This window comes from Papio anubis, chromosome 14, assembly GCF_008728515.1.
Source record: "Papio anubis isolate 15944 chromosome 14, Panubis1.0, whole genome shotgun sequence".
Lineage (NCBI taxonomy): Eukaryota > Metazoa > Chordata > Mammalia > Primates > Cercopithecidae > Papio > Papio anubis.
In genome coordinates this window covers 84,724,765-84,746,924 of record NC_044989.1, presented here as the reverse complement: position 1 = coordinate 84,746,924, position 22,160 = coordinate 84,724,765, and the positions used below count along the sequence as shown (strand labels likewise).

Genomic DNA, 22,160 nt, shown 5'->3' with positions numbered 1-22,160 from the left:
ACAATACAGTATATATGCAGAGATCTCAGACCGGATAAATAAACATAATTCAACTATCTGCTATTTACAGGAGAAACACTTTATATTCAAATATACAAATGGATTGAAAGCAAAAAGATGGTAAAATGTATACCATGTAAACAGTAACTATAAGAAAACTGGAGTGGCTATACTAATATCAAAGAGAAATCAACATTTCAACAGTAGTAGTTACAGACTTCACTACTCCATTTTCAGTAACTGATAGAACAACTAAAGAAAAGATCAACAAAGCCGGGTGCAGTGGCTCACACCTGTAATCCCAGCACTTTGGGAGGCTGAGGCAGGTGGATCACCTGAGGTTAGGAGTTCAAGACCAGCCTGACCAACATGGTGAACCCTGTCTCTACTAAAAATACAAAAATTAGCTGGCCATGGTAGTGTGTGCCTGTAATTCCAGCTACTTTGGCGGGCTGAGGAAGGAAAATCACTGAAACCTGGAAGGCAGAGGTTGCAGTGAGCCGAGATCACGCCATTGCACCACTCCAGCCTAGGTGACTGAGTGAGACTCCATCTCAAAAAAAAAAAAGAAAAGAAAAAAAAGAAAAGATCAACAAGAAAATGAATGCAATGGTTTAACGTGTGCCCTCCAAATTTCAGATGTAAATACTTAATGGCCAATGTGATGTTATTAAGAGGCGGGGCCTTTAAGAAGTGATTAGGTTATGAGAGATCCTTTACTTGTGAATGAAATTAAGGGCCTCATGGAAGAGGCTTCACACAGCCTTCAGCCCTCTTGCAATTTCCATTTCCCACCATGTGACGATAGAGTGTTTTACCCCTTTGAAGGATGAAGCATTCAAGGCACCATCTTGAAAGCACAGACCAGACAACAAACCTGCTACTACCTTAATCTTGATCTTAGACTTTCAGTCTCAAAAGCTGTGAGAAATAAATTCCCATTCTTTATAAATTACCCAGTTTCAGGTACGTTGTTATAGCAGCACAAAAAGACTAAGACAGAGGACTTATAAAACATTATAAACCAACTATACTTGACATTTATTGAACACTCCGCCCAACAAAAGCAGAATACACATTTTTGTTTAAAAAAAGATATCCTGAAACATTCTCCAACAGAACTGTTATACATTTCTTTTTTTCTATCCCTGAAAGGTTTTTCCTGCATGCTCTGCTTAGTCCCAGCAAGAAAAGAAGATAGTTGGTGCCACTTAGAGTTGGATTTAGATCCTGAGCCAAACAGTATTGACTGTGTGAGTTGCACAAATGACAACCTCTCATCTTCTATCTCTGCGTGGACAAAGTGGGGTTAATCACACATGCAAACATTGAACATAATGCATATAAAGTTTTTAGCAAAACACTTGACACATAGTAGATATCCAATAAAAAACGGCAGTATATCGCATGTTTTTTTTGTACTCCTTATGGTATCAGTTAGAACGAGTATTTTTGCCAGGAATGTTGCCTTTTCTCTACTTCCTGAAGGGCAGGAAACTTTTCCAGCTCTTGGGCTTGTGATGTTTCATTTATTTCTGACTGAGATACAGGGGGATCCTCTGAGAACTGTGCTCCAGGCAGTACCGCCAGGGTCCTTCTCTGCCCTCTGCATGAGACAAACATTCCCTGCAGCATGTCCCTTTTGCCGGTCTTAGCCAGAGGCCCAGAGGCTGCAGTCCTTGTTTGGCCCAAGAACACCAGGTGGTAGCTGTGGCCCGTCCTCTGCTGCCCACTACCCAGACACAGCCAGCTTTGGGCCACTGAGGAGAACAGCAGGGCAGCTGCTTCCAGTGCAGCTGGGCCAGCTCCTTGTCTGTCTCTCCACCTGTCCTTCCTCCCTGCCTGTATCACATCCCAGCTCCAAATAGAAACACTGATCATCCCGAGTCAGAAAACACACCTGTCCACAGGGTAGGTTTTTTGGGGGTACCCTAGAAATTATCCCTCCATGATTATGAGGTGGGAGAATGTGCATATTTAAAAACATTGCTCTTTTAAACTGGTTTCTCCTCTACAAACTAGTTGTACAAACTGCTGCTTCTATCATGGTATATGTTCATAAAAATTTGTTTGAGGAGTTCACACCTGGGCAGTAAATTATTTGATTTTACTCTCTCTGTAGCTAGAGGTATCCAGAAATTTGAGGGTAATCTGGCAAGAGAGTAAGAAGAAGCCCCTCACGCAGAAAAGATTAATAATTAGAATGACAGAAAATGGAGAGAATTCTGTTGATTAACCATTAATTGCTTCAGGACCTATTAGAAAACATGTTTGCACATAGATCCTGTCTGGATACATTGAAACGAGTTTGGTGTTTCCTTTCTGTGCCTTGAAATTAACCTAAGCAAAGTAAGAGAATGGAATCTTTTGAAAAATGTTATAAAATACATTGTTTATTCTGTTACTGTTTTTATATTGTTTTTCTCTCAGTAGATTGTGAGCTATTCAAGGTCAGAAACTACCCTTCATCTGTGTCCTCTGATAGTCATTCATGCAAATGTAAAGCCTCATTTTTTCCTGGGCTATTACGAAGTTTTAATGAAAGCAGTTTGCTTTGCTAAAAGCTAAACTGAAAACCGTTTTTTTTTTTAATGGATGTGATGATGATATGCAGGCCTTCCTGATTTATTAAATCTGATCTAGCGAAACTGATGGTGAAAGCCCTCAGAGCTATTATTCTAAACCTCACGTCTCCATGTTCAAGGCTCAGGAGGGAGCTGGGGCAGGTGTAAGCAGGACTGGAAAAGAGAAGGCTTGAGCAGTTCCTCTGCCGTCCAATGCCCAAGGCTACTTTCAATATTTCATCATGACACGCTCTCCTACAGAGCTCAGACAAAGTCTTGGTATTCTTCCTGAGGGGATGCTCCAGGCAGCCGCTGCCTGATGATGGGAAATAGCAGTTGAGATGAAGTCCTTCTGCTAACTTTGGTGCATTGAGCCACAGATGTCCTCTAAATCTCCCTTGTTACTAACTTCTTAATATCCGTGTACATTTCTGAGATTGACTCCTTTTGCCTTAAAAAGTGGGGAACTCACCAAATTGGAGCAGTCAGCAGGTTCTATTTAATATGCATTTACCTTAGTGTTACTACTGATTTAAGTGAAAATTGTTCAGTTATTTTACTTTGCATCAGTTGAGCTCAATACTCCTGACTCTTGAAGTAGACACAATTTATTTTTTCTTCTAATCAGGACATGCACTCAAAAATATTCTAGACTTGCCTATCTCTAGGAAATACTGCTTCTTTACTTGAAAAAACCCTGTTCCTTTTCCCCAACTATCTATGTAGATAATCACTGATTTATGATGGTTTGACTTAATGATTTTTCGACTTATGATGGTCTAACAGTGATATACATTCAGTAGAGATCGTACTTCGAGTACTCAAACATTCTTTTTTTTATTCACTTTCAGTACAGTATTTAATAAATTACATTATATATTCAGTGCTTTATTAGAAAAGGGGCATTATATTAGATGATTTTGCCAAACTACAGGCTAATGTCAGTGTTCTGAGCACTTTTAATACAGGCTAAGCTATGTTATGATGTTTGGTATGTTAGGTGTATTAACTACATTTTGGCTTAGGATATTTTCAACTTCTGAGGAGTGTATTGGGATGTAATTCCATTATAAGTTGAGGAGCTACATGTTCTACACAGCCTTGAAGGTACAGGTCCCACTCTCCTTCATCGATTCCTCTCATTATCACAGCTCTTGTGGTTCCCAGTCCCTTCTGAAGGAAACCTATAGGACTATGCTCAGTTGACTTCTTTGAGAAAAAAAAAGAAAACTGTAGTTTTTTGCAAACTTTAATTATTTATTTATTTATTATACTTTAAGTTCTAGGGTACATGTGCACAATGTGCAGGTTTGTTACATATGTATACATGTGCCATGTTGGTGTGCTGCACCCATTAACTTGTCATTTACATTAGGTATATCTCCTAACGCTATCCCTCCCCCCTCTCCCCTCCCCACAATACGCCCCAATGTGTAATGTTCCCCTTCCTGTGTCCAAGTGATCTCATTGTTCAGTTCCCACCTAGGAGTGAGAACATGCGGTGTTTGGTTTTCTGTTCTTGCAATAGTATGCTGAGAATGATGGTTTCCAGCTGCATCCATGTCCCTACAAAGGACACAAACTCATCCTTTTTTATGGCTGCATAGTATTCCATGGTGTATATGTGCCACATTTTCCTAATCAAGTCTGTCATTGATGGACATTTGGGTTCATTCCAAGTCTTTGCTATTGTGAATAGTGCCGCAATGAACATACGTGTGAATGTGTCTTTATAGCAGCATAATTTATAATCCTTTGGGTATATCCCCAGTAATGGGATGGCTGGGTCAAATGGTACATCTAGTTCTAGATCCTTGAGGAATCGCCACACTGTTTTCCACAGCGGTTGAACTATTTTACAGTCCCACCAACAGTGTAAAAGTGTTCCTATTTCTCCACATCCTCTCCAGCACCTGTTGTTTCCTGACTTTTTAATGATCGCCATTCTAACTGGTATGAGATGCTATCTAATTGTGGTTTTGATTTGCATTTCTCTGATGGCAAGTGATGATGAGCATTTTCTCATGTGTCTGTTGGCTGCATAAATATCTTCTTTTAAGAAGTGTCTGTTCATATCCTTTGCCCACTTTTTAATGGGGTTGTTTGTTTTTTTCTTGTAAATTTGTTTGAGTTCTTTGTAGGTTCTGGATATTAGCTCTTTGTCAGATGGGTAGATTGCAAAAATTTTCTCACATTCTGTAAGTTGCCTGTTCACTCTGATGGTAGTTCTTTTGCTATACAGAAGCTCTTTAGTTTAATTAGCTCCCATTTGTCAATTTTGGCTTTTGTTGCCATTGCTTTTGGTGTTTTAGACATGAAGTCCTTGCCCATGCCTATGTCCTGAATGGTATTACCTAGGTTTTCTTCTAGGGTTTTTATGGTTTTAGGTCTCCTTACTCCTTATATGAAAACTGCAGTTTTTTAAATCTGTATCCCCAGTCATGCTGGGGATGGTACTTGGCATGCAGTGGGCTCCTAAAAAATTCCTATAGAGTGACTGAACATGTATAGATATTTACATTTTATTATGTTACTTTCACATACATTTCCCTGTTATATCCTCAAAATGTCCTCGTAAGGCAAGTATTTTTCCAGAAGAGGACTCAAAGTGATAGCGTAACTGTCCTGAAGATGCACAGCAAATAAGAGACAGAGCTTATTCTTCTAACCCTCAACTATCATCCCCTCCTACTCCCCACCCATATCATAGTGCTTCTTGATTATGAGCTGTTATGTATCATTTGCTGCAATATTCTGAGTTCACCTTGTCTATATAAGTATATCATAAACTCCTCAAGGGTAAGGTAAATAGCTTGCTTTTCTGCTTTCTGTACCCCTTCTCTCATTATTGTAATAGGTTGGCAATTCCAAAAGCGTGTATTCTGTGTTGTCTGATCATTGAGATTAATTTTTTTTTAGCCCCGCTTTGCCAAAAAACTGATTTGTCTAATGAAGTCATTAAAAAAGCATGAAATATATTCAAAAGACTCTGGAATTTCATGCTGTGATGGCAATATTTGAGTTGCCTGAGCACGTATTAAAAACCATTAAAGAAGCCGGTGTGCTTATTAAATCTTACAAAAAAGTTTTCTTTAGTCATTGTAATTGAAAAGACTTCAGTATCCACTTGTCTGCCAAGAATCACAGATGATCTAGTGGGACAGAATCTTATAATAAATCCTGGCACTTGGAGACAGGTCCTGGTTCCATGAAAGTTTCTTGTCTCCTTTTCTGAATAGGAATTTTCCCAGCAAAGAAACAATGGTTGGGTAAATCTGGTATGTCCCCTTTAACTCATCCCCACTCACTAATACATGTGTATTCCTAAAGTTAATGGGGCCTTCTGAAATTACACGATCTGAAATTATATTGCCATTTAGCAGGAGCTGAAGGCAAAAACCATCCAATGGTTAGGTCTTATAAAACCTTCCATTCAGCCAAAACAGTACTACCTATAATGATATATCTTTTGATTTAACTTTTTCTTCTTTGGAGAGAGCTAAATAAGCTTATTCAAATCTATAATCAATTTATTTGAAAGCAATTCAGGGAGGTGACCTCCTGGGCTCAACCTTCTCACCTCAGCCTCCCAAGTAACTGAGACTACAGGATTGCCACCATGCCCAGCTAATTTTTATTTTTATAGAGACAGAGTCTCTTTGTGTTGCTCAGGCTGGTCTCTTACTCCTGAGCTCAAACAATCCTCTCACCTTGGTTCTGGGATTACAGGCACGAACCACCATGCTCGGCCACACAGGGTTTTAAGGTAAATTCTTCAAGAGATTAAACTACAGGTCTATGTTTAGAGGAGGGAGAGATTACAACCAGCTTAGACAATCAGACATTGTGGGAAATCAGGCTTTGTGAAGAAAGTAGAATTCGGAATGAATCTTAAATGTGGAACTGAATTTCGAATGGTAAGAAAGAGTACACCATGAATGAGGGAATATTGAAAATCCAGTTTACCAAAATCTCTGGGTATGAGCAGAGAAATAGTAAGAAATAAAATTGGAAACCCAGATAAAGTTATGGCCAATGAGTTAAAAACTCTTTATGTAAGCTGTGGAATCTTCTACTGGAAGGTTTTTAACCAAGGTATTTCCAGCTGTTAGGAGTCTGGGTGAGATCGTAGAAGCTGCTCAAAGAGGGCAATCAGTGCCTCAATAAACTGGTGATATGACCATATCGACTTTAAATACCAAAAGACAGCTTTCATGTCCAGCAAGCAGTCGACTTTTGATTCTGTGCTGAGTACTTTTTGTTGGCTCCTAAAACCCAACTCTTCCCCTCTCTAATCTGCTTTGGGCCCCAGGAACTGGCGTGGCCTGGAGTCAACGGGTTTGCTTCTCTTTGGTTTCTATTCTGGCCAGTGGGAGGTGCTGGCTGGAGCTCTGTGTCAGCAACCTAGCCTTTATTCCTCAGTCCCTTCCCCTGAGCCATGGCTGGCACAGGTGCTGGCGGTCACCGGGTCCCTTCAGATATAGGACTTATGGGATTCTGGTCACCTCTCCCTCTTTGCCCCTTCAGGTCTAGGGGTGTATCCTTGGAGATGCTTCACCTGCCTTCTTTTTCCCTTAGCTCTGTCCTTCTTTAAACTCTCCTGGGTCCGTGTTATGAATGTGCTGTCTGTTTTCTGAGGGGAACTTTATTAGTTTTTCATGTATTTTGGTTTCAACAGTAACTAAGTTGTGGTCATTTTCCAGTTGTCCTCAAAATGGTAAACTAGAACTGCAGATAGGACTTCAGTGCAGAGGAATTCAGGTTGCAGACAGGTCTAACCAATGCAGAGGGAGGTGGGGCCTCAGTCCCTGTAGCCTTCAAGCTGGGCTTCTATTAACACATAACTATTTTTTCTTAGAGAGGAATCATTTGCAACTGGGTAACAAAGTTTTGTGTGTATAGTTCGCTAATATTAACCTGTAAAAACAGCTTTGTTGGCAGAAATCTTCGTTGTAATAAAGTTTATTATATATAACCCATTTTCACCAATTTACCACAAAGTTGAGTCTGCCCTGGAAAAGTCAAGTTGGACTTGGAGATGTATAGTGCACATACCATGCACATACCATTACACTGGGAAATTCAGGGCAGACTGGCTAGGACAAACAGGAACCCTCAGGACAGGTTCATGTGGAATTTATAGAGGAGTCTGTTTTCATTGTCACCTCTAATTTTTCAAACCTAGAGAAACACTTTTCCTTTATGTATTATTTAACTTATATCTTCCTACCTGCATGGGCTGAGTAGAACATTTCCACTTGAGATTTAAATTTATTTTGTCTTTCTGCTCTCTCCTCTTTCTCTAAGTCTTGCTCTTTAAGTTCCAACTAAAAGCTCTTTTCTCTTTAAGGTGGAGCTGAATTTTCACCTCTTTTCTTAACCTTCTTTTCTATGTCTGAGGACAAGAAATGTGTGTTTTTGAGGCCTCCCATCACTTTAAAGGGAAAAGACCCTCAGCTGTTACTTCTAGACTGGTGAAATGATATCAAAGCAATTTCTTAGCTAGAAATATTTTGTGGATGAGAATTTATTATGCATTGCACAATTTAATAAAAAAAATTGCAAGTAAAATCTTTTAAATAAGAACTGGAAATATTTCTGTTTCGATTTTGGTATGTCATTTCCTAGCTAACTTTTGCTCATCCTTCAGAACTCATCTTGAGAGCAAGCCTGGCCTTTCTGGGCATCACGCCCACCCCCAGCTGAACCCAGTTTTGATACTCCTTCTCAGCATCCTAAGACTTCCTTGGTCACAAGCCTTTCACATTGTGAATTGCCCTTGATTAGCTCCCATTTCTCTCCCTTTGTATTGTGAATCCTTTGAAGGCAGGGACCATCATGTTCTAACCTTGCATGTTCAATGCCGAACATGGCCTGACACACATTGTTAAAAGCAGGAATGAAAATGGAAATTATCATATTTGCTTCTCTATTTCAGGATTTGAGCTTCAGGGCACACAGGAATAGCTGGGGGAGTTCACAAGGCAAAATGCAGATTTCTGTATTTTTTCCTTTTGTGTTCACTGTCCCAGGAGATTTAGACTCATCAAGACTGGGGTCATGCCCAAGAATGTAAATATTTGAAAATATACACTATGCATTGTGACAGAGGTAAAGGGTAAGAGTCGTTTACCCAACTTCCCCTAGAAGCAGGAAGGATAGCGATGAATTTTGCTTCTGAATTCATAGAAAACTACAGTGAACTTGAGACTTCAGGGCTTTGCCTCACTCTGGTTATGAGTCAGTATCTGGGGATCTAGAGAAACTTTTACCCGTCTCAGTTTGAAAGCAATCATTCTATGAAGACTTGAGGGCAAGTTGGTTGAATGGTTTTGTGTTCAAACATGTTGAAAAAAACTACGGTAAAAATTTTAAAATTTGTGCAAAAATTTAAATTTCTTAAAAGATTACACAGGATAGCAAAAGTTTTCAGGTTGAAATCCTCCATTTTTCTGGGCAAAGATTAAATCACCTACATAACTGGTTGCTTTTAATAAATTCTTGCCTGTGTAAATAATTTGCTTCTGGAAGTACCCTGTACCCCTGCATTATCAATTTTTTCACCTTCTGTTGGATCATTTCCAACAGCAAAGATACTAAAATATCTTGCATCCCTTTTTTAAAAAGTTATAGTGTCCACCTTGCTCTCCAGCTAATACCCTATTTTTCTGCTTCCATTTATAGCTAAACTGTGATAGAAATTTGAACAGTATCTCAGTGTTCATGCCCTGGGAGTCAGGACTGATAGGGACAGGTTTAGTGTTAGAGCCATGCATAAAAAGCCTGGATTCTGGAACAATCTCAAAGAGGGGATGTGAGTATGATTTACATAAGATAGCAGAGCAGCAGTTCAAAATTACAGATTGGACATACACAGTGGCCTGAAGAGAGAAAAGGAGAATGGCCTTGCAGAGCAAAGAGGAGATGGGAGGCAAGGAGATGACACAGTAAGCCTGAATTTTTTTCTAACAGCTTGCCTATGTAGAGAAGGAAAGAGATAAAGTCATACTTAGAGGGCCTGGGAGGTCAATTTGAAAAATATAGGGCATTATTTAGCTTGGATAAAGTTTGGACAATTGGGCCTTTTGGAGGAAAAGAATGAAGTTACTTAATTAAAGTTAGCTGATCTGACGGTGTGAACTACTTTCTAGTCTTTCAATCATCAGATCGATTTTCTGATTCTACTATCTAAGAGTTGGAGGTGGCATCGCATACATCACAGAGAGTTTCTTTTCTTTTGTTACCAGAATCACATATAGTACCACTAAGTATCCTGCCAGTGTCAAGTTCAAATGGATCACTGTGTAAGGTATTGAATCGGCTGGCCAAGTATCATGGTTGATTAAGGGGCATTAAAAATAGGTAACCACTACATTTTTATTTTATCCAATGTGTTCTCCTAGTATTGTGAGCATAGTACAAGAAATCTTACCATGAGAGCTGATCTAATAATCAAGAATGCTGATCTTAGCATATTGAATAATTGCTTTATCTTAGATTTGGAAGTCCCTTTAGTCTAATTTGTGATCTAATTTAGAAATCTATTATGTCATCACCATATAGCCTTAGTTTGTGCCTACCTACGGGGCACTTACTCATTCCTAATCCATTTTCTTCTATGAGGGGAACTAATTGTCATCTGAGTTAACCAGAACAGCTTGCTGTCACTTAACAAAGGTAAAGGCTCTCAGAGAATAGGTATCAAGGAAATGGGTATGAGAATAAAAAATGGTTTCTAGAATGCTGCCCAGGGAGAATCTACTTAAGTGAAGCATAAGAGGAAAAGCGGAGGATAAAGGGTTTGACTTTATTGGTTAGAGTATCATTGAAGGAATACAAAAAACACGTTGTGGGTTTTTCTTTCACCATTTTCCCCAGCTCTGGCTGTGAGTAAAAGAGTCCCGTGGCTCCATGCCTAACAGAATGCTTGGCACATAGTTGACACTCAAGAAACATTTCTTGACTAATAAATATCACTTAACAATGTGTCTGCTATTTAAAAACGTATGCTTTAGAGTAAAAAAGCCCTGGGTTTAATTGCTGGCTTTGCCATTAACTCACTGTTCCTCCTACCCCACTAACTCTCACGATCTTTTTTGTGAAACGGATTTATTGATCGTATGCATCTCATCGAGTCTATGCAAATATATACAAATACACATATACACACCCATAGGCATCTCTATCTCCATTTCATTCTCTATCTCTCTAAAGAAAGATAAAACTATGCTTAAGGAGTACTTACATGACAGGAACTATTCTAAATATTTCCCATAAATTAACTAATTTAATCTTCACAACAGATCTATGTGTAAGATAATTTCACACATGAAGAAACAGGCACAGAGAGTTAAAGTAACTTGCTCAGCTAATGAGTGGCAAGCTGGAATTTGAAGTCAAGCAGATTAGTTCTTGAGTCCTTACTCTCAACTACTGTATCACCTTTCCAAGGTAATGCATATAAAAATGTATAATATTTGGCTAGCACAATTTTCCCTTTTTTCTACTGTCACTATTATTTTCACCTCAAGTTAAATTCTTGTTATGGTTTATGACATCCCCAGAAAATTGAAAGAAACAAGACATCCTAAATTGAAAGGCTGGGTAGACAGATCCCCATCTCAGAGGACACGAACAGTGGCATGTTTTGGCAGTAACCACTGCTTCTCCAGCATAGCTTTGAGTTTTATCAAATGTGATTATGTAGCACACTCCTTAGGGAGAAGCCAGTTTTCTTGGGTGCTCAGTACAGAATCCAGGGCGCATGTACTTGACAGTTTACTTCCAAAGTGATTATCACACTTGTGTTAATCTATCAGTAGCAAATGACCACCAAGGATTCACAGAGACCGAACAATGCAGTGCAAGATCAATATCATATTTCACTTTGGCGGCAGTGGATGTCTGGGATAGCTGAGTAGGATGAGAGCGAAATGAGCTATTGGATTATTGAGCGAGTCTCCTCTGGAGTCATCCCGGGATTCATCAGATATTAACTAGGAGCTGAATTTTTTGTTGGCCATAGATCTAGAATGAGATAAAAAGTCTTTTATTTGATAGCTGATAAAGTATAACTTATGGAGCATGATGTAATGAATGAGAAGTTTTCTTGGTTATAAAGAAAAGAAAAACTTCTATATTGTGGTAGTAATTGATTATATGTTTATAATTCCCTCCGAGTTTCCAAACTTTTAAAAATGTACTATATTTCTCCTCTAGCATGTGTATTCTTACTCATTATTCTTCTCAGTGCTTTTGGAGAAAAAAAATAGTTTGCCTAGATAATTTCTCTTCCGCTTTTGTTCCTAGCATTAGATTACAAAGGTTAGTTATTTAACAAGTATTTGTATTTTGCTTTCTCTGTGCCAGGCTGTATGGTAGGCAGAGTTGATATGAGGCACATTCCCTATCATTAAAGAACTTGCAGTGAAACAAAAACAACTGGGTATGCTGGAGCCAATTCTACTGTCTAGAATGACTGATGCTTCAGAAGGACGTGGGAGCCAGGTGCGGTGGCTCACTTTATGAAGCCGAGGTGGCCGGATCACCTGAGGTCAGGAGTTCCAGACCAGCCTGGCCAACATGGAGAAACTCCGTCTCTACTAAAAATATAAAAAATTAGCCGAATGTGGTGGCATGAACCTGTAGTCTCAGCTACTTGGGAGGCTGAGGCATGAGAATCGCTTTGAACCAAGGAGGCAGAGGTTGTGGTTAGCCGAAATTGTGTCACTGCACTCCAGCCTGGGTGACAGAGCACGACTCTTAAAAGGGGAAAGAGTGTGAGAGGTGAAATGGCTAAAATTTAAAAATCCTAAGTATATTAGGGTTCTCTAGAGGGACAGAATTAATAGGATAGATGTATATATGAAGGGGAGTTTAACTAAGCAGTATTGGCTCACATTATCACAAGGTAAAGTCCCACAATAGACCATCTGCAAGTGAAGGAGCAAGGAAACCAGTCCGAGTCCCAAAACCTCAAAAGTAAGGAAGCCAACAGTGCAGCCTTCAGTCTGTGGTCGAAAGTCCAAGAGCCCCTAGCAAATCACTGTTGTAAGTTCAAGAGTCTAAAAGTTGAAGAACTTGGAGTCTGATGTTTGTGGGCAGGATGTACCCAGCATGGGAGAAAGACAAAGGCCGGAAGACTCAGCAAGTCAAGTCCTTCCAACTTCTACCTGCTTTTATTTTAGCCATGCTGGCTGCTGATTAGATGGTGCCCATCCAGATTGACGGTGGGTCTGTCTCTTCCAGCCCACTGAGTCAAATGTGAATCTCTTTTGGCAACACCCTCACAAACACACCCAGGAACAATACTTTGCATCTTTCAATTCAATCAACAGACACTCAGTATTAACCATCACAGTAAGGAAGATGTGCGGAAGAGGCACTAGCACATAAGGAATCTGGCCCCTGTGTTTGCATGTGTGTATGTGGTATAGGGGATGGATCTGAGAGGTTATTTTATTCCATCAAAACACCTGAGAACTGACTCAGGAGCAAATGTTGGGAGAAGCAGATAATTCTGTATCAGTCAGGATAGGATACGTCACACGGTGATGACAAACAACTCTCATATCCTAGTGATTTATTATAGCAAAGGGCTTTTTCTTGCTCATACTAGCTGTCCATTTTGGGTCAGCTGAGGCTTCTACTTCAACATTTCCTGACTTTTGGATCCATGCTGACAGAGCAGCCACCATCTTAAATGCTGCCAGTTGTTACATCAGAGGGAAAAGAGAATGAGTTTCTTGCACTGGCTGTTAAATGGTCACAGTTTATTGGCCAGAACTAGTAATGCTGCTTTGAAGAACCAGAGGTGGGCTGGAAGTATAATACCACCATGTGCTATGAAGATAGAGAGCTGGAAATATTTGGTCAACAGCATCAATGGCAAACTCAAGTTTCTGCAGAATATGGAAGAAGGAAGTCAGATGCTAGTGAAAAAGAGTTCAGGTTCTTTTCCCAGGGCCAAGAAACAGCAGTAAGGGCTGGCAAAATGAGCACAAGAGGAAGCAACATGAGGACAACCAGATTCTAATCCCAAATCAGCAGCCTGACCAGGGGCAGACCCCTGAGTCACAGTTTTCTTCCCGTGGCCAATTTTATAGGACTGTTCTGAGACGTAAATTATATGAAAATTTCACGCATAAGAAGAGTAAGGTAAGCCAGGTGCAGTGATTCACAGCTGTAATCCCAGCATTTTGGGAGGCTGAGGCCAATGAATCACTTGAGGTCAGGAGTTCAAGACCAGTCCGGCCAACATGGCGAAATCCCATCTCTACTGAAAATACAAAAATTAGGTGGGCATGGTGGCACACACCTGCAATTCCAGATATTCAAGAGCCTGAGGCTGGGTGCTGTGACTCAGGCCCAGCACTTTGGAAAGTTGAGATGGGTGGATCACGTGAGGTCAGGAGTTTGAGACCACCCTGAGCAACATGGCAAAACCCTGTCTCTACTAAAAATACAAAAAATTAGCTGGGTGTGGTGGTGTATGCCTGTAATCCCAGCTACTCAGGAGGCTGAGGCAGGATAATTGCTTGAACCAGGGAGGTGGAGGTTTCAGTGAGCCGAGATCGTGCCATTGCATTCCAGCCTGGGTGAAAGAGCGAAACCCTGTCTCAAAAAAAAAAAAAAAAAAAAAAAAAGAAAAGAAAAGAAAAGAAAAGAAAAAAAGATGCTGAGGCAGGAGAATCCCTTGAGCCTGGGAGGCGGAGATTGCAATGAGCAGTAGAGTGAGACTCTGTCTAAAGAAGAGTAAGGTAATATGGTGAGGAGCACATAGAGTTTTCCTATTCTTCTCCTTTTCTCTGCTGTAATGTCTTCTGTTGTACCCAAGATCGTGTATTCTCTCCAAGGTAAAGGAATGAAAACTGCTTGAGTGTTTATCTCAGGAAGTGGGCAGGCCTGCATCTGCAGAGAGAAGGAAGTTTGCAGCTGAAGGAGACATCAGTGGCAGTGGTTCTCATTCAGGGAACCCTCTAACCTGCCAAAAGTGTTTGAGTTTGTGAAGGAGGCATTTTGGATATTTGCAGTGATTAGGATGCACGACTGACATTTGGTAAGTGTTAGATAAGGGTGCTGATTGTCCTGAACTGAGCAGGACAGTCCTGCACAAAAAAGAATTGTACTACCCCAAATACCAATAGTTGAGAAAAATGGGTGAGGGAAGAAGCAGTTGTCCACCACAGAATATACAAGCTCTGTAATTTAGGATGGCTTTGAGCTCCACAGAGACTTGCCACAAAATTGCCAGACTCATAAGAATGTGATTTTAGCTTTTCCTTTTCCACTTAGCTGACATTGCAAACAGTGATTCCTCAATTCAATACATGGTGAGCGAATGCCCCAATTACTGTGCTCCTGGCTCTTGCCCAGCTCTTGCATGACAATATTCCTTAAGATAGCTAGAGGCTTAAAAGGGAGATTTAGGTAAATTCACAGATGGTATTCTTAGCAAGTTAAAAAGGGTAGATAGGAACATCTAGTAAATGTAAAACTTTTCAAGTCAACATCAAGAGCAGCTACTAATACCTTGAGCCCTGTTAGAAACAAGACTCTTTCCTGTAGGCACAGAGCCTGGTCCTGGGTCTGGGTCCTAGGTCTGCTTGTCTATGCCGTGCCTTCTCTCCCAACTCTACTGCGCTTCAATACCAGGCTCAATTATGCTTCAGCAAGGAAATTTTGATGGAGAACTGAGCAAACCGCAATCTTTCTGTCTTTTAAAATCCTGCCTCGTTTATCACCTGAAACATTCATCTGAACTGTCTGCTTCTTCTAAGAGATCTTAAACAAAAGATGAGATTTGTATTGGGAAAATTTATTCTGCAAGTGGAATGAAGGGTGGCAGTTAGAGATAAGAACTTGAAAATTCCAGATATAGTCAGTTGTGCTATCACGCTTGTTTCGAAAACAAATTTGTTTCAACACAATTGAAATATTAGGAGGTGATCTGAGCACAATGTGATTTTGCATTTTCTTATGCACGGTTTTGTCCACAGGGAATGCTGGGTAAATGCAGAAATTGCACTCTGTTGTATTGGGCTATGGAAGAATACACAAAATGGGCATGTGCATATCACCAGCTCTGTCAGCTCATTATGTGTATTATCAGCTGTATCCCTCCACACCTGACCTTTCCACATTGTCTGATTTCAACTAACCCTCCTTCCTCCATTTCCCAGTAACTTACAAGCTGCAGCCTTCCTAAATTCACATACATAGGCAAACTTCAGGTTTTTTTTCAAGATAAGGAGTCACATTTTTTGCAATATTTACTAGCCATTTAACTTGTGCACAACTATCTTTTTTATTTGGTTCCTATCTTTTGTTTACATGCCACTGACAACATTTTTAAATGTTGTGCTCCCATTTTCTTCTTAAACCCTGTAATTTTTCTTGTACAACTTTGCATAGCATGGTGATGTTTAGGAATACTATATTACATTATAACAGAACTGACTGTAGTTTTACAATTCAAGTTTTGGGATGTTAGGTTAATATTGCTGTGAGGGGGAGAAAGTGGGACACAACTTTTATCCCACTAATTATCCCCAAGCCCCAGACTGCATAATATGTAGTAAAGGTCTTTATCAAAAGGGGACAATATATAGATGCTCTGGGGGAAAATACTATGCATCTGTACATTAAATATACATTAAATGATTAAGAAATTACCCTCTTAGGTCTACTCTTATCTTCATGAATTTTTTTTTTCTTCTTTTCATGTGTCAGAGAAGAGAGGTGAGCCTTCTTCAACTCTATAGGCATGACAAATTCCTCTGTGGACCCATGGTGAGTTCTTGATCACTTTAATTTATGTCTTCAAGACATGAAATTGAGTTATTTCTTTACATATTTTTAACAAAGTCCAGAACAGGTACTTAATAACAGCATGAAGACAATAAATAATAATCACCCTCTTTAGTTTTGAAATTACATCTGAAATCCATCTTTTGCCTTGAATAGTAAGACAGTGCAACTTTTGGGAAAGGTTTTGTTTCATATATCAGATAAAATTGTGTCTCTTTAGAGAATAATAGAAAAGTCTAAGAGTTAGAGGACAGGGTTTATTTCGAGGCACAAGGAGTCTTTTTTTCTAGCTCTAGCTTTCTGTCTACTCTATCTGCTCTTGGCTTCTCCATTTTCTGTCTTGAGCATCTATCATTTAGTCAGGCTGCATCTTATCCTTACAGACTGGTCAAAAACCCTGAATATGGCACAGATTCTGTCAGGGAGTTTATAATTTCTGGATGACTATTGCAAAATGAAAAAGCCTTCAAGATTCAAAGGAGTAAATTTCTAATGATAAAAATCCAGACATTGTGGCAGATGTTTCTGAGTTTTGTCTAAGGATTGAGGGCTAATTAAAATGAGAGTTGCTCTTAGAGAAAGATTTATATCTACAAAAACCTAACACGCATACAAAATGGGTCAATGGTATTCATAGATTAAAGAGAGCAAGTGGGGACCATTAAGTGCAAGCTTTTGGAACTCTGTTTAGAGACTTCCTCGGTGGGATGGCACTCAGAGGAGCGGAAAGGCCAAAAGCCAGGTTTTAACTTAGATCTATATGCATTTATATGAGCTTTATTTTAATAAAGGGTTAAGTGCTTTAAAAGTGTTTGCAAACCAGTGGCTTAGCCCCATGTTTGTGGGGCTCCCAAAAACTCAGTGCTTTTTTCCATCAGTAGTCCCTTGGAAAAGAAGTTCCTTAAAATCAGCGGACTGAGCTGCCTGGCATGCTAGTGACTCAGAGTAGAGTTTAGTCCTGGCGAGTAGGAGAAGGAAGAAAGCAACTAATGTCTATCGATTACTCGTAATAGGCAAGACAGTGGGCTGTGATCATTTTCCATTTTATTGTTTCAGTAACACAAGAAGGTGGCTGTTATTATCCTCATTTTGTAGTTGAGAGGACTGAAGATCAGAGGTTAAGTCCCACATCCCAGGCCACAGGATTCAGCAGTTACAAAGCTTATATGGAGTATAGGCCTTTTGTCTTTAAAAAAACTCAATTATTTCAACTTTTCATCACATTTTGAAAGGAGAAGCTTTGGGATAAAAGAAACAAGACATGTGATGCAGTGTCTGCTGCCAGAAATCTCACTTGAGGCAGAGACTAAGAACCACTTAAAATTACTGTCCACCTGGGTAAGTAACGATTCCTTGTTTGAAAGGTCACTTGGATTTTCCAGCCATAGTTGACAGTTTGTTTCACTGCGAGTATTGCCTCCTGTTTTCATGCTCCAAATGGGATGGCATTTCTACTTATCACTAGCATACATGGTGTTGTTTTCTTTCATTGTGCAATAATGGATTCACATTTTAATGGTGAATCTGCCTTTGGCTCACTCATTTCCAATCACAGCACTTGAGGCTTTTCCTGGTTCTTTATTCCTGGGAAACAAGGTGCTCTAGGAGGGATGCAGGAAGCAGATGTTAAGCTTCAAAAAAAGGAGCTGAATTCTGCTTCATGGTCTCTGCAGTTACTTCCATTTTCTTTCTGTCTCTCCTGGTTTCTGTCTTGTCTGCTGTTCTTATAGCATCCACCTTAGGGCCTGTATCACTGAAGCTTCAACTTCAGGGGCATAAACAAAAATCCCTTTTCATCTACAGATAAAACGTTTTGTGGTTTAGAAGAATTTCCATAACATGGCCAAGAAGAAAATAGTCATGTGACTAAAATGTACAATTGCATGTGTGTATAGAAATAGCGTGTCACAGAGAATGGCACCCTGAACCCACATTTGGAAGGAGAAAGATGGTTTTACACACACCGTCTCCATTTCTTTTTTCATATGAGACCAGGAACATTCCTATGAATTCTTTGTATAACTGTGGGACTTTTGATGGGTTTTGTTTGGGGATCTGAGACATTTGAATTGTAGATAGATTAAAGTAATTGAAGAGAAAATTATTACATCATAGTAGAACTAAAATTTAGAGTCCAGTTTTCTTCTTTCTGACCACAGCAATGAGATTCCTCTTAGCATTTAGTCCTAATTCCTGGTCAGAGGGAAAAAGAAGCCTTTTGTATGAGATTTTTCACTGACTAGACCCTCTGATAATCAGGTCCATAACACATTGTCCATGTTGCCTACCTGGTAAGGGCCTTTATGATGGAATACATTCCTTTTTATCTTATCAACTTTTTATAGCTTCTGGGTTGTTTGAAGATAATGTCCTTTATTTGCTCTCATTTGCTAAGAAAATTGTTTTCTGTGGTTCCTCTAGATTGGATGTGGGGCTACCAGGCCATGGGGAGCACACACATGGATGTAAGTGATTTATTAGATGTTAAGGGTGACATAATACATCTAGGGACTTTGAACAGGGCTCCCTGGCATGTGCTATTTATTGCAAGCTCATAAGAATTTACAAGATGCAAGCAGAGTGCCCACAGAGAGAAACATCAAAAGCATTCTCCTTTTGCCTCCTTTGAGGACAGTGCTAATTCTTTCTTTTGGATCCCGGGTGATACTGTTGACAACAGGTAGCTGAACTAAGACGGGGCTGAAAAGAGGCAGTCATATGGAAGGAAGTGTAATCCATCATGCTTTTGAGCAATGTCAGTACCATCGTTTTTCCCATTCTCAATGTGTGTCAAGAGCATCATGAGGTCAATTAAGTAAATCCTAAGATTTCTAGGACAGATTGGCTTCAGAGTGGCCATGGCTCCTTGTCAGGAGAAAAGCCCTGGAGCAGTAACACCAAACATTATTGTACAGAAAGCAGCCTTAGGTGAAACCCAAGGCCATCAGGGTCTCAGTACATAGAGATTTCCCTGTTCACGAGTCATCGATTCATTCAACAAACATTTATGAATGCCTATTTTGTACCAGGCACACTAGGAAGAAAAGTGATCTGGAAGTGTTCCTCACTTATCCAAGTATCATTTGTATATAGTCTTTAGGAACTTGAGTAGCTGCCAGATGAAACAAAAATCTGGAAAATAATAAATCTGAGATCAGATATTTTGGAGGCCATGGATAAAAAGATCAACTGTGTTGTCACATATTCCTGCTGTAGACTGAATATTTATGTCTCCCCAAATTCTTAGGTTGAAATCCTAAGCCACAGTGTGATGGTATTTGGAGGTGAGCCTTTAGGAGGCCATTTGCTCATGAATTGGATTAGCAGCTTCATGCAAAGAATCTCAGAAAAGTTTCTTTCTTTCTGCCATTTGAGGACACAGTGAGAAAATAGCCATCTATGAATAAGGAAGCAGGCCCTTGCCCAACACTGAATCTGCTGGTGCTTTGACCTTGGACTTCTCATCCTCTAGAACTGCAAGAAGTAAATTTCTGTTGTCTATAAGCCACACAGTGTGTGGTATTTTTATTATAGCTGCCTGAAAAACAAAAACAAAAACAAGACACTTGCATACCACAGACCATAAACTGTAGAAAAGCAGAAGCATGAAGAGACTCCCTGGTTTCTTCCTGCCTCATCTCGCTGGGCTCTTGGTGCTGTGGGCTCCCATGGGATAGAGGGGCTTTTAGGCAGCTGAGATGCATAGGGTACTGTCCCATTTTCCAGAGTCAGAGAAAGAAAGTGAAACTCATTCTCAAGTTTATCCAACTTTAAAGGGAAAGGGAAAAAATAAAGGGGCGGAGGAGAGAAAGTATGAGCACAATTAGAGAAATCTGTGTCAGCAACCCTGTCAGATTCCCCAAGGACTGCAGAACAGGAATCCCTGGGTTCTCAAGCAAAGCCCTCTGCCTGGGTGGCACACCAGAGGCATCCTTGTCATATTGCACTGGCTTTAGGAGCCTGGAGAGTTTTCCAGTAAAGACAGATTGCTGACAAAAACACAGTGGAAATGTCGGGTGTCCTGGGGGAGCCCCCAGCAGTCACATGAGGTGGGGCTGCAATGTCTTTGGGCTTCACGTGGCTGGAGTCAAGGTGTCTTTCCTATCTCTTTCTCCTTAGAACATGGATATTACCAGATGCCAAGAGTCTGGAAAACAGCCAATGAAGCTCCCCAGAGAGAGAGAATAAAAACTCCCCTTTTCTGCCATTCTAATAAGCGTTCTATGGATGTGGGCTTTTTGATGAAGTTACTGGGTTTGCCAACACTAGGCAAAAACGTGGTTGCCAATGTGTCTAGAATTTCTAGGACCCCATAGTCTGCTGGCTCCTTGCCACAATCTTGGGCCTCTGTTGGGACATAAACCTATGAACTGCTGGGACCCTCCTCTCAGGCCCACCCCTCAAAATGTCTCCTTCTGCTACAGCAGCGCTACCTCTCCGACCACACGACTGGACACAAACATTCTTCCAGTTGCCAGAGGCAGCACATCGCTGAGAGGTGGCATCGTGGGGGACCACCTCAGGGTTTATGGATTCCCTCCTGACGTGGAGGTTTGTACTCCCCTGCCATCTTTCTCTCCCCACCCTGTGGTTTTGTTGCAGAGAGAGAGAAAGAGAGAGAGAGAGAGAATACCACTGAACTTCAGCCTCATATTTGCCCTTCTGAGTCTCTCTTCAGTGAAACCGTCTCCTCCTTTCTGAGTAATCGGGCTTCCTGTCCATTCTCTCCATCCCATGGCTCTATCCTTAAACTAAAAACATTGCTCTTGATATGGAGAAGGAATCTTTTGGAATTGAAATGTCATTTTCTCCCTCAACACAGCTAGGCTGTTAGGATTATTGTTTCACACTAGATTTAAAAAACCCTATCTGAAATTCAGTGCCGAGTAAGAACCTCTTTATTTTCATTTGGCTCCTCCCTCCCCGAAACAACAGCAGGGCAATGATATTCATAAAAAATGGGGGATATTTTAGTTTAATATCTCAATGTATTATTACTGAAATGAAGTTTATAAAATACTCAAATGCTAATTGGTTATCTTTCAGATTCCTGAGAGAATCTGCAAGCTCTTTGAATGCTAAGGCATCTGGCCTTTTAAACAAGCTGGAAAGAAGAGATACATACCACCACCAAGCATAAGAAAAAATGCTCAACATCTCTAACCATTAGAGAAATGCAAGTCAAAACCACAATGAGATACCATTTCATACCATTCAAAATGTCTATTATTAAAAAGTCAAAAAAATAACAGATGCTGCTGAGGTTGCAGAGAAAAGGGAATGCTTATACACTGCTGGTGGAAATGTAAATTAGTTCAACCATTGTGGAAATCAGTGTGTCAGTTCCTCAAAGAACTTAAAACGGAATTACCATTCGACTCAGCAATCTCATTATTGGGTATATACCCCCAAAATGTAAATCATTGTACCATAAAGACACGTGCATGTGTATGTTCATCTCAGCACTATTAAAAATAGCAAAGACATGGGATCAACCCAAAGCCCATCAACAGTAGATTCAATAAAGAAAATATGGTACTGATATACCATGGAATACTACGCAGCTATGAAAAAGAATAAGATCACGTCCTTTGCAGCAACACGGGTGGAGCTGGACACCATTATCCTAAGCAAACTAATGCAGAATCAGAAAACCAAATACCACAGGTTCTTACTTATATGTGGACACTAAGAGGGGAACACGTGGACAGTAAGAAGGGAACAACAGACACTGGGGCCTACTTGAGGGTGGAAGGTGGGAGGAGGGAGAGGATTTAAAAAACTACC

General features: G+C 40.2%; 1 long non-coding RNA gene across 2 annotated transcripts; it reads left to right on the top strand.

Moving 5' to 3' along the window:
- Positions 1-1,003: 1,003 nt before the first annotated feature.
- On the top strand, positions 1,004-21,578 carry LOC110741087. Of its 2 annotated transcripts, none has more exons than XR_004178326.1 (5): positions 1,004-1,253; positions 16,296-16,355; positions 17,430-17,711; positions 18,795-19,856; positions 20,798-21,578. It is a non-coding gene; the product is annotated as an uncharacterized LOC110741087 (long non-coding RNA). The 2 variants fall into 2 exon arrangements; XR_002516766.2 differs by lacking the exon at positions 1,004-1,253 and adding an exon at positions 14,301-14,622.
- The last annotated feature ends 582 nt before the right edge of the window (positions 21,579-22,160 follow it).